Raw genomic sequence first — 6,135 nt, 5'->3', positions numbered from 1 at the left:
ATATACTATATATTTTTTTTTAGATTTATTGCATATAAGTAAATAGATTCCAATAATATGTCACCTTTTTCTACTGCCCACGCCAACAGTGTATTCAACAGCGCAGTCAACAGTATATGCTAATCGCCTCTGCTAACACTGTTAACTAACGTGAAAATGCAAGAGAGAACCTACATATGTTACTCTAAAAATTAGTATTTGATACCTTACTAATAATATTTCATATAATTACAAATTACTTAAATTTTTGGTAATAAATATATTATTTTAAGAAAATATAAAAAATACTTTAATGAGGGAGGCTAGAGTGAATTTTCGAAAATTATTATTATTTTTTTTTTGCGCACTCATATCCATCATTCCTTCCATCAAAATAACATACTAAAACTTACTTATATGAATGCTTCAATTATTATTTGAATTACAGTTTTTTAAAGCGTATCAAAGTCTGTAGTTAACGTTAGCAATCAGTTTATCTTTAAACGCACTTTTCTGAAAATTAAATTATTCAAATTTGCTTGAATGATTACTCGGAGACAAAAGATCGCCATACAATGTCCTACAAGTTTTTTTTTTTTTATTTCATAAAAGTTCAAGTTTTGACAGGTTAAAAAGTACCAAAATTTTGCATACAAATCTACTCTTTTTACAAACCCCGCCATTCAGTAAATTTTTATGTTTTTCCCACCATAGGTTATCATACAGACGATGTGGTCTGGTCGGCATTTTTTTTTTTGGGGTTCACGATGAATGCTGGAATACCTGCAGCAGTGAATTGTCTTTTTTTTAAACCTCGTCGCATGTAAAGAGTAGAATATTTAATTTTTTTTTCTTAAAAATTTTGCTTCGTATAAACCAAAGTGTCAAAAAATATACACTTAAAAATTTGCAACAATTGAAATAATAGTTTTCTTTGTTCTCAAAAATTGTCTTTTTAGGCTGCCAGAGCAATAGTGCTCCTAATATTAACACAGCAATTAATTATAGTAAATTATTTACCATAAAATTTATTGTTATAAAAAATACAGAATAAAATTTAGTTTTGTCTTATACATTTCAAAAGTCGCTAACATAAAAAACATTCAGTTGGTTTATTTCCAATAACTACAACAACTAAGACTTTATCACAATTTTTTTCCATTATACTCATGAGCATTCATTAACAGCAAACTGTATATTTTCTCTCGTCTATTCATAATTCTCCATTTTCTTCACATACTTGCTTATTTTCAGTTACTTGGAAATTACATCAGCAGGTTCTGAATCATTTTAAAAATATTAAGAATTTTAAGGGATTTTTACACTATTGCCGTCAAGTACTTTTCCTATTAACCGAATGGCACTAACCACTCACGTGACAATGCTCTAATGACAGCAGCACAAACGCTTATCAGTAAATCATTGGTGACATAGTTGAAACCTCATACCGAGCAATGACACAATGACTTTCATTTTCACACTAATTGCAACTACAACATTTCTGCGTTCAACAATGCAATTTAGCCGCCTATTTTTGTTTGTACTCATGTACATACATATGTTACGGTATGTGGTGTGTAGACATTTCCGCATGATTTGTCGCCGACATGTCATTGTTTATGCTCACATACAAGAGCGCTATAGATACGCTCGAGCTCTACCCTATCGCATATGAAGAGAGTGTCTACCAAGCCGACCTGTAGACGCTATGTGAACTATGAGGGTAGACGCGTGGATAACCGCTCAACGGTGTGTTCTTGGAGGTCTGTGACGTCTGCTATAATTTCGACACTGTATTGCATCAGCCAACTCGGCAGAGAGGAAAAGCAAAAAATTACCCATACATATGTACATAACATACCATGACCGACCGCTCTTGAAACATGCAGTTCATTTCAGTGAAGACCACTATGTATATACATATATGTATGTATACTGTGTGGTCATAAAAATGTTAAAAATGAAGAGCAAACAAGAGCCGCCGACACTCTTGCAACCTGGCCCCCCATAATGAGTATGTGTATGAGTATATGAGTACCCACACCTAAACAATTACTAATTTGTGTTGCCATATGAAAGATGCTTACATATTTTCTTACTTAGATAAAACCCATGTAGAGAAAAACACTGAGCGAACGAACTGAATGAAGGTGACAATGCGTTCCAGTCGCGTCAAGTCAAGCCGAAAGCACAGTGGTTTACACACAATCAAACATTTTTCTTATGTATGCATATAAGCACATATACATACACACATTTAAGTTGTCAGACTATTAGCGTTTTGTTATGTTAACGCAATCGTGTGAAACAAGGTGTGAATTTTTAAGCGTCAACCGACTCTATCCACTCAAACACACATATGTATGTATGTATGCGAGTGCACGGGTTAGTTTCGAGAAAGAGCAGTCAGTCGGTTACCTAAGTGCCAAACAGAGCAAATCCAATGTTGTGTGCAGTCACTCGGATTTCAAATGGTTCGGAGCGCATGAAAACCAGCACAGGTCTTACGTAGGTGCTTAGGTAGCGTTTCTACAGGTAAACGAAACGGCATGTACATATGTATACATGCAGCTACAAACTACCGTTTGAACTGGCGTTGATGACTCATGCGCAGAGACAATAGAAATTGATATGATTATATGCATGACTAACTACATATGTATGTATGTATGTATGCATGTATCTTGGTTTGTATGTATGCAGATATGTATATATGCTAGTATGTGTATATCATAGCGTGGCGTCGGTAAGGAATTTAACCGCGAGATCGAGGTCAATGGTAGTAGAAGGCTAATAAGAAAGACACAATAACGCACAGTGTTTACGAACTATGCAATTATATGTGAAAAGTGGAGATGACATGATAACAGAGCTAAATGGGGTGATGTTTTTAGTGCTAATATATCTCTAAAATTGTTTTAGCGATTAATAAAATAATAATTATTTTCCTACCATTAGGCGCAATACCTTAATATTAACAAAGTCGCACACCAACTACTAAAAACAGTAGGAAAGCTAAGTTCCAAACCTAAACTCTTGAATAAATTTGAGTAATGTCGAAGAATGGAAACGTTTATGCGTGGTCTGAATATGGACATCTTATTTTTTATTGCGTAGAATGTGTAACGTAAGTAATCGGTTATATTCTAAGCGATAACTTCAATATGTTGGAACTTGCATTCTATTTTTTATATCCTTAACAGGGTATACTAAATTTGCAAAAATCTGTATAACAACCAGCAGGAGACGTCGGAGACCATCTATATATACGCAAACTGGTTCCATAGTTTATGAGTTGTCGACCTGAAAGTTTGCACACGTCTTTTCCCACTCATGAAACTGCTCATTTGTCGGAACTGTCGATATCGGACCTCTTTAGCATTTAGCTGCCACACAAAGAAAGGAATGAATCAAATTCCTTCAAGAAAAATTTTTTATTTAACAAGATATCTTCACAAAATTTGTCAAGAAATATTGTCCAAGAGGCAGTATTCGAATATATTATTGAATTCAGACCATTATTGCATACAGCTGTCATATAAACTGAACGAGGCAGCACTATAATAAATCCGAAAATATTCGACTACCCAACATATAGCTGCCGAGCAAGCTGACCCATCAGTATATAGAAAAATAACTGTTATAACCTTTTAGGTCATTAGAAATGCAACTGTGAAATGTTTTATAGCTTCGGCGCGTCCGAAGTTAATGTTGGTCCTTGTTATTTTATGCCATGAATTTCTACCGAAGTGACGACTGTGTAGCGCAGAGTGCAAAACCAATTCGTGACGTTGTTATTGTAGTATATTTGAAAAACAATTTAATTGGCAAAAAGGGGGCTTGTTGCTCATAGATAAAAACAAATAAATTAAATACATACATACATACATATATCGTACATGGGCGAATTTCTACGAATAAGACGCACAGTCGCACACACACAAATGCATCTTCGCCCATACATACACATACATACATATGTACATAATTACTAAATTTGCATCATATTAATTGGTCAACGGTAGCAACGACGAACTGCGTCATGCACACAGCCTCACATACGTGAACGTGTGCATAGCAAGGCAACATTACACGTCAAAGAGTCGAGCTTTCGATAAAAACACATTTGTTAGCGTTGACGAAGCTACCGCAGAGCTCTACACACAGTGTTACACAAGTATACACACACATACATATAATACATTCTACAGATGTATCTATGTAGACACGAAGGTGTGCACAAATATTTATACGAAACGTCGTGAGCCATTCAAATGCTGCTTACGAGTGTTGCTGAGCGTATGGGTTCATGTATGTGTGCATTTGCCTTTGCCTCTTTTTGTATGCGAACGAAGCGCTGCGTTGCTCAATCAGGGAACGAATTGATTTTGGGGGCTCGTCTCACCGTATTTATGAATGTGACCTCGTCATCGCTGCCACCGCTGTTGTTGCTGTTGCGACTGCCGACGCTGCGGCTGTTGACGACGCTGATAGCGCCGCGCCCCTTTACGGTTGAGTGTAGTAGCACAATTCCTCCTATATTTATGGTGTGTGTGTGTTTGTGACTATGTGTATGCGTGAGACGGTAGGCGCGCTTATTGTTGTGTGATATTTGCGTATCGGTTTCGATAACAACATACGTTCATATGTATGTACATATGTAAGTATTTATATTTATTGAAAAAAAATTTATTTGTAAATAAGAGTTGAAACTACGTGATCTTTTTTATGTTTGTATAAGGCTTCTTTAACTCACAAGTACAGTTCTCTACAAGCAGAAGGCGAAACGATTTATTTTGGGAGATACTTATTACTCTGCTTAAGGCGCATGGATGATTAAAAAATTAAAAAAAAATATGCTAAAGTACACTTCAGAGACCATTTTGAAGACCAATTTAATTGAATTGAGAAAATGTATCTAGTCCAAGCGCTGTAAGGTCGAAGATATAGTGTCAGTTAATTTTAACAAAGTTAAAAGTAAAATTAAAAGCCGTTTCAGCGATGCTGGGAGAATATCGCACACATCAACTTTAATTTTTTTTTAACTTAAACGGTAACATTACTAAGTTTTGTACCTTAGTAAAACTTGATGAATTTTAATTTTAAAAACAAGCCTTATATTGGGTAGTCCAAAAAGTCGAAGTCAAAGCAAGCGAACCATTCTGTGCTACACCAACTGACACAGCATCGTCTCCAATTCCAATTTCATTGGTGTCTTGAGTTGCATTCTTGTTTTTTTTTATACAAAAATTTTAAAATATAATATTCATTATTTTCACTCATTTTTGAACAGTTGTAACCTTTTTTCAACTCCTAATTTTGGTAGTATTTTTTTTTTTTTTGTTTTAATGATCACCTTTCCATCACTGAAGGTAGGGTATGACACAGTGTGATTTGTAGGCCTAGAGATATATGACTGCCACGACATCTATTGAAAATATACGAAAATACTTTTTCGAACACCAATATAAATACATTTAGGTCATGCTTTTGGTTTTTTTTTCATCGAGCATAAACATTTTTGAAAATGATGAACCGCAAAGTTTTTTTTTAAAATGACAGCTCAAATAAATAATAAATAAAATCTGAGAGAGAAAATTCGATTCCATTTTCTTTAAACCCATTGGAAATTGTCATACTGTGAAGAGCTTATACAAGGTGCGTTTCAAGGTAAACAGGACTTTTTAAATCTGTTGCGTTAGAATCTGCCATCTTTATCGATTGTCCAGTGAGAGTTTCATGACATTTCATTGTATGGAAGCTTTAAATTCGAGTCTGTAGCGTTATTGACTTTCAAAATTTTTGAAAATAAAAGTATTATTTTATCGAAAATAAAAAAGTATTTGCTACTCGAAGCACCTTGACTCGCATTTGTTATTTGCCAATTATGAAGACATATGTATATGTAAAATTTCCATATTACCATACATATGTATGTATGTCTGTATGTTTGCAATCTGGTTTGCGTGCGCTTTTGCACATCTGATGCGCGGAACACAATGCTCGCGACAGACTGCAGCAGCACGACAGTGAACTGAAAACKGYRTTGTGAATCCTACTACTTGAACGTTTGTGAGAGGGCAGCAACATAACAATGGCCGGCATGTACACAAAACAACGCAGTTGTCCATTTTGCATGTTCACAATTTCGTTGTG

The 6,135-nt window shown here is 35.0% G+C and overlaps 1 protein-coding gene across 1 annotated transcript in view; it reads right to left on the bottom strand.

Annotated features, from left to right (window-relative positions):
* Nucleotides 1–6,135, bottom strand: part of LOC108972141 (neural/ectodermal development factor IMP-L2) — a 31,993-nt gene that overhangs the window by 20,738 nt on the left and 5,120 nt on the right. The window lies entirely within an intron of this gene.

The sequence above is a fragment of the Bactrocera latifrons genome, unplaced genomic scaffold (genome assembly GCF_001853355.1).
Source record: "Bactrocera latifrons isolate USDA-ARS-PBARC rearing strain unplaced genomic scaffold, ASM185335v1 scaffold_380, whole genome shotgun sequence".
Lineage (NCBI taxonomy): Eukaryota > Metazoa > Arthropoda > Insecta > Diptera > Tephritidae > Bactrocera > Bactrocera latifrons.
Note: the sequence above shows the minus strand (reverse complement) of the source record. Positions and strands in the feature narration are given on the sequence as shown.